We start from the raw sequence: 13,689 nt of genomic DNA, 5'->3' as shown, positions 1-13,689 counted from the left end.
ACCTTATGATGTAATTAATGGTTCCTGTTACCCCTTTTTGGTGCTGTCTGAAAGGGGGCTCACCCCAAGTGTAGTTGGCCTTAGCATTAGTCATTCACAATAATATAATTATGATAAAATGCCAGTTATAGATGCAAATTACTTGACTGTAGTTCTTCCTAAGTTGTGTTCAGTAGTATTATGTATACCTATCTCCTACTCAATATGCTTCCCCACCTTGGGCCACTGTTCTTGTAACTTGCGCTTGATGTGAATTTGATAACTCAATTATTTTGAGCATTTTTACTCATAAGACAAATAAGTCAATTATATTGGAGAGTTGGTGCAATGGGTACTGCTACTAGTAAATCTGTTGATATAAATATTGATATAAAGAACATCACAGTGAGTGATATCTAACATTTGTCGTACTTGGTGTATGGGTCTACTCTGAATATGGCTAATGTTTGATCCTACCCAAAGTTTTGGGACTTGCAGCTTTAATGTGTTTTTGAGACATTAGTCTTTAATGTTTCCAGACAAACGATGAATAACCATGAATAAAAAGGTACTCTGCTTTTCTGTGTATAACGTGGCTTTATTATACTATGTGAGTAACATGGAATGCAAAGATGCAAAACTACCAGTTGAGGCTGTCCAACAGTTGGAATGTTCATGGTCATTCTCTGCTTATCATTCCAACTCAACTGAGTTGTGTCAGAGGTTACACTGCCAAAAGTGCAATGGCCTGTAGGTCCCTGTCATTTGCCTGTCATTCTCTCTGGACTCATCTACGTTTGTAGAGAAAAAGAGCTTTATATGTGTTATAATACTGTGACACCAGATGACATCATGATTTCCCTTTATAAAGTTTACAACGTGCTTAACTGAAACACTTTTTCGATGTTTCTAGATCCAGCCTCTGTCTTAGCTTTCCACAACAGTATACCTATTGATTTGCTCTGTAAGTAGAAGAAACAGCTCTACGCTACTTTTAAAGCTGGTTTATTTTTAAATGTGTGTTGTGCATCACCAAAGGTCCTATTCCATGCAAATGTCTGATTTAATCTGCCTCTTTCTAAGCAGACTTTACAATTTCATGCTGCACTTCGAAGCCAAATGTAGCTGTGCACATCGCTATATAAAATATATGCACATACTCCTTAGGTGTGGCCTTGGTACAAATTTCTCTGTACATTAAAGGAAGATAATGTTTTCATTTTTTGTTTCTTTTAGTATACTGATATTTGATTATTAAATTTGACCACGTGTTCTTTCTTGCCTGAAATGAGCATGGATTCTAAGGCATTTATCTAGTTCTGTACCATTTGCCGGTAGCTGACCTTGTAGCAAATCTCATTTTCTCTAAGTTCTGTCAGTTTGTGTCATTGGCTATCTCCCAGTCCCTGCCCCTTAGATCAGCTCTGCAAGCTACTGTTGACTCCTTTGAAGCGCATCGGCAGTCAGTGGAGCAGATTATGGGATAGTTTCAGTATCTGAAAGACAGATGATTACTGTCAATGCTAAAGATAATTTACTTCCAAGGGGAAAGATGTTGGATATTGTTATGTTGAATAGATATTACAGAAAGAATCAGACATTTTCTTAGTTTTTCCTCTTTCTTTGAAGAGGAAAAACTAATAATTGCCTCTGACTAGACTTAACTGTCCAAGGGTCATTTACCTTTACTTTTACCGTATTCTGCAACCTGCCTTCTTAACACTGAACAGGCACAATCTATCAATGTGTATATCTGGAATTAGAATAATGTTCTTTAAATGTCTTGGATTTTTATCCTGTAATGTACCATATATTGGATACTGCACAGGTAAACATGTAGAAATTCTTGCATGGTTTGAAGTTAGCGTGTTTTGACCAGAGAAGAATTGCAAATCAAGTTGATGGATGATGCCGAAATGACAAAATTAACTGGGAAGCTCAGGAATCAAGAAGACAAGATTTTTTAAAAAGAATGGGAAAGGTTTATAATGCATATACAAGATTATTGTAAGCATATTAAAACATTGGCAGGATTTTAAACACACTTGTAATGTAACAGTACGTATGGATAACTTAGAAAGATAAAAAAATTGGAGTAGTGATATGAAGTTGAAAATAGGATTAATAGGGCCCATGGAAGGGATGGGGAGAGGTCAGGAGATTCAGAGCAATCTTGACATTTAGATTTGGAATTGGCTTTGTTGTATGCTCATATTTTTGAAAATCAAATAAAAAATTATAAAATATAAAGTTAGCTTGTTTAACAACTAACTCTTGTTTCTTATATGTTGGAAATTTTGGATCACACATAACACTAAGCCAGCATTCTTTGAAACTGAAAGGAAACTTGTCAGAGCCCTCCTCTTTGGCTGCATAAGGAAAAGGGAAGTGCATGAGCCTGACAGTACACTTGGCATACTGAGGCTCATCTACAAAGCATGGTTTAGTATTATGTGCAAACCAGCCCTTTGTATAGGTGGTTGTTTTTTCCAGGGTTGCTGATCAGATTGGGATATCCCTTATGGGGTATCCAAGAGCCCATATAGAGTCCTTACATAGGTTCCCTATTGGTAGGAGAGAATAACAGAGGCCAACCAGAGAATATTGAGAAGCAAAGCAGCTAGTAAGCTTGATCTTTATTGATCTGTTGCAACAGGGTGCTCCCCTCACCCACAGGAGAGAGGAGGGACCCAGAAAAATGGCATGCAAGGCCTTATAAAGACTTTAAAAAAGTTTTAAGACTAACCAATGCTTTTCATTGGAGAGTAAAATGCTAGATCAGAATACTTCCTGACTGTTCAGGGTTGAGTAACTGAAGTACCATAATGTGAGGAGATAGGTTTTACTTTATGTCTGCTAGATTTTAATGATTAAAATAATTCAGTTGTGAAATGGCTCAAATTAAAAATGTAGGTACTTTGCCAGCTTCTGTGTAATCCTCTGATAAGATTTGCATGACCCACTGATTGGCCCTGCCCTACTGCTTGAAGGAACACTCCTGTATTACTAATCTGTAAATGCAAAGTAAATAAGAGCGATGAGTTAATACCATCTGGAATGACACTATTTTGTTGAAAAGTCCCATGCTGATAGCACTCACAGCTGGCATGGAGATGTTACACATGATAGTTTGAAATTACGGTATATAGAGACCATGGACCATGTTTTAGCCCTCGCCACATGGAAGCATTTTCTAGCAGCAAACATGTTGGCTTTGTTATAATATATGAAGTTAACCTAATAAATTCATTTTTGTAGTTAAAAATGCTTTAGCCAGCTCTAAGGTACTGATTTTATTTTAGTTGAGTTAATTAAATCCTGTGTCCATCATGAAACTTAAGAAGTTGTACACAGAATTCCTAGGTAGTTTTCTAGGCACTAACTAGACTCAAGCCTACATCGCTTCAATAGGTACCTGCATTATGTGACCTCAGACAACTCTTTGGGACTTCAGGTTTTCCCCCTCGGCTGTTTAAATATTGAAATTCAATTTCTGAATAAAGCAACTGTATTAGAATAAATAGCCCACCTGCTGTTTTGCTGCTACTTTGCTGCTAAGCAGATTTTACTCGGAGGGTGAGACTGTTTTCTCCTGGTAGCATGCTGGAAAAGCTTCCTTCTTCATGAGCCCCGCCTCATCATATTAAGGAAGAATAAAGTTGTTAAATTTTATGAACAGAATACATTCTTGGAAATGACTGCATGTTTGAATATATATAATAAATGACAGATACATCTACAAGAGGAGGGGACACAATCACTATAGAGCGTGAGAAGCCAAGGTGCTGATATCTAAGTGTCGTTGCACAACTTGCTTCCAGCAACTCAGGCCAGCAAGGTTGTGATAAGTAAGGAATGATGGGAATCTTATAGTTTAGCAGCATGCAGAGGGCACTATGTTGGCTAGCCCTCATTTAGAACAATGTTTAGCAAGAAGAAATCGCAATGAAAATCCTCATGATTACATATTTTTACATGGCTGTTTATTTGGGGGAGAGACTGTTATAGGAAAAGTAATAGGAAATACTGTAGAAAGTAACATACACATCCCAAACATAATAGAAGGCAAGAGGAGATGCGAAAAGGAAATAAAATTTATATTAACTGGAAACAAAACTTAATGCACATTGAGAGGAATAGAATTCTGTTCATGGGGCAGCAGAGAAAAAGCCAAGAGAGAGCATAAGGGAATAGAGTTTGAACAGATTGGTATGTGTTGTGTACTAGATCAAGGCTTCCACTTCTGTGTGCATTGGTGTTTTTAAGGACACAAAGCTGTAATTTGCATTCATACCTGCACCAAACAATTGCTGCATGACGTGTGCTGCTGCTCTTGTGTAGTTTTCCTGTGGTTATGCATTTGTGGGGATACCCTGGCTTATAGGCCAGTTCAGGCAAAGAGGAGATGGGCAGTGGAACAAGTAGGGAAATGTAACCAAAACGAGGCAATATCAAGTTCTCTAGAGCAAAGATTGTACATAACCCATGACAGTTTAATGAATAACAAACTCTGTCCCTCCCTCCTTGGTTCTTGTGTACTATAAAGATTTGATCTTTGATAAGCAAATGCTACGTAATGCAATTATGACCTTTACTGTTGACAGTAATAGCTAAAGTTACGGGATTACCTGTGTAGTATACAGTGGTACCTCGCGTTAAGAACTTAATTCGTTCTGGAGGTCTGCTCTTAACCTGAAACTGTTCTTAACCTGAAGCACCACTTTAGCTAATGGGGCCTCCTGCTGCCGCCACGCTGCTGCTGCACGATTTCTGTTCTCATCCTGAAGCAAAGTTCTTAACCCGAGGTACTATTTCTGGGTTAGCAGAGTCTGTAACCCAAGGTACCGCTGTATGTGAACTCAGTGAAGTGAAAATGTACAGAGAGGCAATTATTAGGGACAAACCGCATTTTCCTCATGGACCAACATGCTTCATGGAATCATGCAGTTGGAAGGGACCCTGAGCATCATCAAGTCCAATGCAGGAATATGCAGCTGCCCTTTAGGGGATCAAACCTGTGATCTTGGCATTATCAGCACCATGCTCCAGCTGAGCTATCCCAGGTGCTTCTTTTGCTTTTTATATGAAACAGGTAAATCTGAACATTTATCAAGAAAGGTACAGAATTTCTGCTAGTATGTGAACAAGTTACTTCTTATACTTTATTAACTTATGTGCCACAGTACATTCCAGTGCTAGATTCATGGTTGCAACCTGAGAGCTTAGTGGTCTTAATATGTTTTGGAAAGAGTGCAATTCTCACTGAGTTTAATTGGACATAGTCCCTGCTATGCTTACATAGAGGCAAAGCTAAAACTGATTCCCCCTTACAGTGTGTACAGAGACCCCCTCCCCCACAGATTTCAGCTGAAATTGTCAATGTTTCCACAGCTAAAAACGATTGGAATCAGGACTTAAGTAGATTTTTCCATGACTTAAAAAAAAGTGTACTCAAAGTAAGTCTGAACCAACTCTGAAGTCTACTACTAGAAATTTCACAAATGGCCTTTCAGAAGATGCGCAGGTACTTAGGTTTTGATTGACTTCCTACTTCCATATCAGCCTGTCTGTTCACTGGCCACACAGCATGATAAACCACACTCTATCTTAAACCATGGTTTAATGGTGATCCTGTCTTTCCTTTGCTGTGCAGGGCTCCACATGGCTCAGACAAACAATACTATGGCTTATTGTGTCATCTGAACCTGGTCTGCAAACAATGAGCAGCAAGCCAGAAATAAATCAGAAAGAATGGCCCCTAGGGAGAGGCAAATTCAGGATTAGAACGTAGTTTAAGATAAACCGCTGCTTATCATGACGTGCAGACAAGGCCATTGAGATAATTGTCAGAGGCTTCTCTCTGGGTGCTCTTGCTGACTAAAGTATGACACATGGTAACCCGCAAGAGAGCTGTTTGTCGAATACTCACCCTGAGGTGGGCTGCATGTGCTCACTTCACTCCCTCAATTCTCTCTTTTTGATACTGGGTAGATACATGCTTTATTTTTCTGGGTTCTTCAAAGTATTTTTAACCCTGGGCAGAACAGTTTTAACTGCTATTTTTAGTTCTGTTACATTTATGTTGAATTTTTATTGGGCTGAATCCAGAGAGCTGCTTCTGCAAACAGAAGAGGCTCTACTGTTTGAGGAAGGGACTGGGAACTAGCTGGGACTCCTGCTAGAGGAAACCAGGGAAGGCATTTCTCCCCATTTCCACATTCCCTCTGCAACCACCTGCACAATCTCTCACACTATCCTGGAGTGTCTCCAACTCTGGAGTGGATTTTGGGCACTGCAGTGGGAAGGACTATTTAGCAAAAAACTACATCTTGCATATTGAAGCGCCACTAACTCACAACCCTCAGCAAGAGAACACTTGCCCTATTTATTTAGCAGATATACTTGATGAAAAATTCAGAATTTTCTGCTATGACTGTACCATCATTGAACTTGCTCTGGAAAGTAGCTTCTAGCCCATAAAAAAATGAAATAGCAAATGCATAGTTCTTTTAACACACACTGAATGATTTTAAGAAAGTGCTGTTGTTTTTTCATCTTCTCACATTGTTCATAGCTATGTTGAAATGATTTAAGCATCTGCAACAGCATTAATTTGGCTACTAGGGACACTAGCCTGTTCATTAAAGTATTTATGAAAGCATAGGAGCTAGGATATGTATGTATTGAAGTCTTCCTATTGCATATGGAACATTTTCATATGATATATTAAAGTTTGAATTGGAAGGCAAAAGAAGCAAATGAAACCCGGTTTAATAAAGTTTGTTCCACAGCCATATATTATATATTATATATTATATATTATATATTATATATTATATATTATATATTATATATGTGTGTGTGTTGTATGCCTTCATATTAATATACTAACATGCCTAAAGCCTTAAGGTTATGATTTTTAATAATAGTGGCAATAGGATGGCAACTTGCGCATCACTCGAAAAGAGGACAGATTTGCAAAAACAATGCTTATGCTACATTATATATAGGCACACATTTAGAAATAGTTACTATAATTTTAAAAAGAAATACAATATATCTCACCATGGTGGGGAAGAATCTGTCCAGTGCACCTGCTAAAAGGATTTTTTCGAATAATAGACTGTCCTCTGTAAAGTAGGGCATATTGCTCCATGTGACAAATATTATGATTGCGTATAACTAAGTTGAAAAGAGATTTGGTTAGGAAAGTGCCTGAAGTTTGTGAATGGTGTGCAGGCCATGGGTTCCATGGTGGGGATTTCAGAATAAAAAAATGAGCTAGAATTGTGTGGTTTTTTTGGCTACAATCTGGAAAACCAGGGTTCAAATCCCTACTGAGCCATGAAGTTCATTGACTGACCTTTAGCCAGCCACTGTTTTTCAACCAAAACTATCTAGCAGTGTTGTTTTGAGAATAAAATGGGGAGGGGAAGAACCCTGTGCACCACTTTGAGCTACTTTGAGGAAATCAGATAAATATACAGTAAAAAGAATAAATATCTCAAAAAGGACTGCGTATTCTTTAGATTTGCATGGAAGTAATGGATTTCCATGATATACCGGTAGCTGTTCTTATAGTTAGGATGCTTTCTGTAGTGTTAAAACTTCCTCTTTCTCTCCCTCTGCCCCACTTTCCTGTAACTAAATCCAGTATTTCCTGTTCTATATTTTGCATGTCCTAGTAGGTAAGGTGAAAACTTAAAAAAAAGAAACTGTCAGCATGTTCTTTTTTTCTACAAACTAAGCATACCCATTCTTTCAACCTTTCCTAATTACTCTCTTTTGACCTCATATCACTCTTGTGTGGCAACGCTTGCTCCCTACTCTCTTGCATTCTTGTAAGGCAGCCAGGGAACACTGTCCTGTTTGCATCTACCAGGCTTGGAGCAGTTTCTAGGATGGTGACAACTTGGGTGCATATCAATCTGATGCTATATACAGGTACTATTTTGCCTGCCCCAAAAGAAGATGCTCTTTAGCATCTGAAAGACTGTTATCCATATTCCCTAGGCTTTCACACTTAAAAAAATTATTACTGTATTTCAGGCATGTCCAACTCCCAAGAGACTGCGATCTACTCCCACTATAAAAAAAACTGGCAGTGATCTACCCATTGGATTGGCCAAAGTTGTTGAGCTTTTCTGGGGGAGGAAGACACAAAGTCGTCGTCTCTTCCCCCCCCCAATAGACCAGGATCACGCGATAGACTGGTAGATCGCGATCGACCAGTTGGCCATGCCTGCTGTATTGCATGGTGTTTGCACTTCTGAAACTTTCAAATTTTAGCTTCTTTATTTCATATTACAGTGGTACCTCGGGTTAAGTACTTAATTCGTTCCGGAGGTCCGTTCTTAACCTGAAACTGTTCTTAACCTGAAGCACCACTTTAGCTAATGGGGCCTTCTGCTGCCGCCACGCTGCCGGAGCACGATTTCTGTTCTCATCCTGAAGCAAAGTTCTTAACTCTGGGTTAGCGGAGTCTGTAACCTGAAGCGTATGTAACCCGAGGTACCACTGTATTAACTCTGCTTTTGCTTGGGTGGTCTACTTTTAGGCAGAATAGTTTGCTATTCTGTTCTCTACCTCTAAAGAAATGATGAATGATCTGAGAAAACCTTTTCTCTGTTGTTCACTTCCAATCCATAGCTCCAATGGCTAATGTGGATGCCAGAAGGGATGTCTAGTTTTGAAACTGTAATATGGACCCAACCAGCCTAAGGCTCTAAATTCTTCAGAGAATTGCTAGAGGCATTAATTATTGGGCCCAGGTATAATACAAAGGTATTGCCTAATAGAAAAGAAAAACACATCTGAGTCATGTCAATCTTTCTGTTCCATCAAGCCCAAATGGCACTGTTCAAAGATATTACCTGCCTTGGATTCTTTCTTCTCCTTGAAGGGAACAAAGAATCAGTAGGCTGCTTTATGCCAAGCAAGTATTGATTCCTGGGTATGTAATCTGGCAACACATCATGGCCTTTATCAGATCTGCAGTAGCTGAACACAGTTCTTTAAAAAGAAGCACACAGACAGAGGTGCTGCCATCTAATATGGCACTCATAAAGAGAATTTTCTGGTCCTCGCTGGTCTTTGAGATGGGCATATTGGCACATCTTCCTTGGTCAGTTACAATGGCGTGGAGAGAAAGGGAACAGGAAGAGAAGGCTTCATTTTCCTCCCTCATTGGAGGAGAAGGGGTGTGACCTAGCTGAGTCTAGGAATCTCACTTTGTGATCTTAACCCCGCTGTGCACTAACCACCACTCATGCATGGTTATGTTTGCACGACTGCCAGGACTGCCTCTTGACTTCATGTTAGCCCTGCTAAGCGTGGGGTGTCTTAAAGGGGCTAGTTGCCTTGGTGGCACACCTCATACAAAGGTAGTTATTTGCCTCTGTTTCGAGGATGTTTTCATACATTTCCTCAATAGGAGCCAAGGCTAGAAGAGTATTTTAGACCATTCAGTTTTGTCTCATGATCCATAGGCTTGCCAATTGTGATGAAAGGTTGCTCCAATTCTTGGAGCACCTATAAGTGGTCCTAGAGTAGTTTGTAGACTATGCTAACAACCCTTATGGAGCAGAAATGTGACTATCATGATTGAGCCAGTGTTTTCCACTGTCTTCCAATAACTAGTGTATTCCCTCTCTCTCTCTCTCTCTCTCTCTCTCTCTCTCTCTCTCTCTCTCTCTCTCTCTCATATACATCTGTGAAACTGCTTAACCATATCATTATTATATTAGTTTTAATGTCTTCATGAAGTCACTACTATTCTAAAACAGTTTGATACATTTTGAGAACAAAGTTTTCCTTTTGCCACTATTCGTTGCTTGGATGTATTTTGAGAATTGTTTCCAAAATATACACACAAATTTCTAAGCAACAATTAGTTACTTCAAAGGATAAGGATAAGCATTCTATCTTTGTATTCAGTTCCCAGGACACTTGGGAAATAGTTGGGAAGTCATTGTTGCAAAAAAAGAGATAGGCAAAAGAACAACCTAGTTGCATAACTAGGCAAAGATGCCAAAAAAATCAATTGGAAAGCTGCCTAGTTTTGGAGGGGATACAAGATTGATGCCAGGATTGCTGGTTGTTGTTCTTTTTTATTAGAAGATTTTCTTGGTTTACAAAAGTACAAGCATTGTCTCAGATTGTAGAGTCTTTTTTTAGATTTGAAGTGAGACATCAGTGTTGTATACAGAATAAGGTTGGGGGAAGAAGGGGGTGGGGATGATTATACATAGCACATATGTTGGGATTTTATGTCAGCATCACTTGGGTAGGTTCTCTTTCTAGTTCTTCTAAGATGCAAAACACAAAACAAACCAACTTCTGTTCCTTTGTTTCTTTTCAATATTAGAGGAAATGCCAGCATTTCATATGTATGATGGATTGTATATCTTTCTCCTGTTAGGCTCATTTGCAAGATTAGGTACTATTTTAATGGTAATTATTGCTTATCACCCAGGCTCAGAGGAAGAGGTGATCTGAAATACTGATTTGCAGCTGCTGTTAATCCGTTTTTATAAGCTTAAATGATCCAGTGTTTCTGACTTTTCTGGAAACTGTAAACTCAGACCCAGTGCTGGCCCTGTTAATTGATCTTTCCAACCACTTTGAACTTGTTATGCTGAAATGTTTGAATTGTACAGTGGTGCCTCGCAAGACGAAATTAATTCGTTCTGCGAGTTTTTTCGTCTAGCAAATTTTTCGTCTTGCGAAGCACGAAATCCCATAGGAATGCATTGAAAATCAATTAATGCGTTCCTATGGTCAAAGTAAGTCCAAACAAAGCCAAATTTGGTACAACAAGAGTTTATTAACTGCTCTTTAAAGTCACACATACTGTAAAGAGCATTTCAAAAATTGAAGGAACAATAAATTAAGTTTCTAAACATGACAGAAAAACATTTAAAAATCAACAAAGTGTACAGTACATTTTCTAAGACTCTGGGGGACCACTCGAAGAAGGTTCCTCTTCCACTGTGGCCCAATGGTCACAGAAAATCATAAAAATGCAGAAAAAAACCACACAAGCTCCCAGATTCTTGCAAACCCCTCCTCAACTGTTCCCCCAGCCACCCACCACACAGAAATTCAAACCCAGATTTTTTTTTAAAAAAAACAGCAGAGTGGCCCAATGGTCACAAAAAAATCATAAAAATGCAGAAAAAAAACACACAAGCTTCCAGATTCTTGCAAACCCCTCCCCAACACCAAGTCCTTGAATTCCAAACACCCCAACCCCAAATCCAAAACCCCCCCAAAAAGTTTTAAAAGTTTAACTTACCAAATGGCTGCAAAAGAAGTTTTGGAAAAGCTTCAAAAATCAGCAGAGTCTTCAAAAACCTCAAAAAAGGCTACCACACCGCGTGCTATGAGTCGCTCCTCGAAGTCAAGTCGCAACTGCACCTCTTCAAGCAATGCACCCTGGGTATTAACGGTTTTACGAAAAAGGAAACAAACTTGCAAGACGTTTTCGTCTTGCGAAGCACATCAAAAGACGAAAAACTCTTTCGTCTAGCGAGTTTTTCGTCTTATGAGGCATTCGTCTTGCGGGGCACCACTGTATTCCTCTTAGCAGCAGCCTGCTCGGAAATAGCGCATTGTTGGAGGCCTTAATCACCCTTTGCGGAGAAAAGTTGGTCTTGATAAAGTGTGTGACTTTTCAGCTAACGCTAACTTGCTAGCACAGTGTTTTGTGGGGGAAGCCCCAAAAGAAAGTTTTGTAGACTTTTGTTCCCTTGTTTATATAAGTGCTCACCCACAAAGCATTTTGTAGGAATCTTTTCCCAAGGCTAATTCAGCACAATGTCCAGGAAGACATCCCGCAGTATTACCGGTAAATGTTTCAGTAGTAGATAGGTAGCCGTGTTGGTCTGCCATAGTCAAAATAAAAAATTCCTTCCAGTAGCACCTTAAAGACCAACTAAGTTAGTTCTTGGTATGAGCTTTCGTGTGCATGCACACTTCTTCAGATACACTGAAATAGAAGTTGCCAGACCCTTCTATATAGTGAGAAGGTGGGGAGGGGTGTTACTCAGAAGGATGGTGGGAATGGGAGATAGGCAGATAGCAGGGAGAGCCTGTTGACGACTCTTAACGACTGTAATAGGTCTTACAGGAAAAGGCAAGGGGTGGGAAGGTGAGAAATGGTTTAGTTATGTATAGTGAGATAAGAATCCAATGTCTTTGTTAAGCCCAGGTCTTTTCATGGTTTTAAGTTTGGTAATGAGTTGTAATTCAGCAGCTTCTCTTTCCAGTCTATTTCTGAAATTCCTTTGTAGTAAAACAGCTACTTTGAGATCTTGTATAGAATGTCCTGGGAGATTGAAGTGTTCTCCTACTGGTTTCTCTGTTCTGTGATTCTTGATGTCAGATTTATGTAAATGTTTGTTACGGTACTGCCTGAACTGCAAAGAAGTGATACACATGTGTAGTTGGCCTGTTGTTTGTAACTTAACACTATTGAAAACAACAAATAGTTCCATTTTTAAAAAAGTAGGAAACTCTGTCTGAGTGAGTGTGGCCTGCCCATATCATGACTTGAGCTCTTCTTGAGCTCCATTTGGAGCTCTTTATTCACCAGACTGCCTGCTTTATTTTTTTATTCATGTTTCTTAAATCTATATACCGCCCTACACCTGTAGATCTGAGGGCAGTTCACAGCTTCTCTGGAATGCTTTCATGTAAGACTTGGCATGGTGTTGTCAACCATGGGGCCCATGCCCACATGTGCTGCTGTGCTCCAGGGTTTTTCCTCTTAACATGTATTTGGTTATATCACAGGTGCTTCTGGGACTTCGAGAGGCCTGCCTTGTCAGGCAATCCTGCTTCCTTAAAGCATTGAAAGTGGGCTGGCCTACTGTCTCTGATAAAAGGATGCCTCTAGTAGCATGAGTAATTAATTATTCTATTACATCAGGGGTAGGCAACCTAAGGCCCGTGGGCCGGATGCGGCCCAATCACCTTCTCAATATGGCCCACGGACTGTCCGGGAATCAGCGTGTTTTTACATGAGTAGAATGTGTCCTTTTATTTAAAATGCATCTCTGGGTTTTTTGCGCGGCCTGCCTGGTGTTTTTACATGAGTAGAATGTGTCCTTTTATTTAAAATGCATCTCTGGGTTATTTGTGGGGCATAGGAATTCATTCATATATTTTTTTTCAAAATATAGTCCGACCCACCACATGGTCTGAGGGATGGTAGACTGACCCACGGCTGAAAAAGGTTGCTGACCCCTGCTGTATTACATTCTGTCTGCCTGACCTTGAATCTTTGATAACTCTCATATTTCAGTAGTAGATAGGTAGCCGTGTTGGTCTGCCATAGTCAAAATAAAAAATTCCTTCTAGTAGCACCTTAAAGACCAACTAAGTTAGTTCTTGGTATGAGCTTTCGTGTGCATGCTGTGTGTATCTGAAGAAGTGTGCATGCACACGAAAGCTCATACCAAGAACTAACTTAGTTGGTCTTTAAGGTGCTACTAGAAGGAATTTTTTATTTTTTCTCATATTTCAATTTAAGATGTTACAGCACCTGCACATCTGAAAACAACCTTTTGACTAATTGAGTAGCTTAGATAGGTGTTGGAGTTGTAGAGTAGTATCTTTGATTGGTATTAAAAGTGGTGTTAAAATGGCATTAAATGGTATTAAAAGAAAGTATATCTCTTTTGTATTAATTTGAACTGGATTTCCCCC

The 13,689-nt window shown here is 39.4% G+C and overlaps 1 protein-coding gene across 12 annotated transcripts in view; it reads left to right on the top strand.

Annotated features, from left to right (window-relative positions):
- FRYL (FRY like transcription coactivator) overlaps nt 1-13,689 on the top strand; it is a 141,050-nt gene that overhangs the window by 42,611 nt on the left and 84,750 nt on the right. The gene's annotated exons all lie outside the window — the stretch shown is intronic.

This window comes from Podarcis liolepis (genome assembly GCF_965112155.1).
Source record: "Podarcis liolepis genome assembly, chromosome: 9".
Classification (NCBI taxonomy): Eukaryota; Metazoa; Chordata; class Lepidosauria; order Squamata; family Lacertidae; genus Podarcis; species Podarcis liolepis.
Note: the sequence above shows the minus strand (reverse complement) of the source record. Positions and strands in the feature narration are given on the sequence as shown.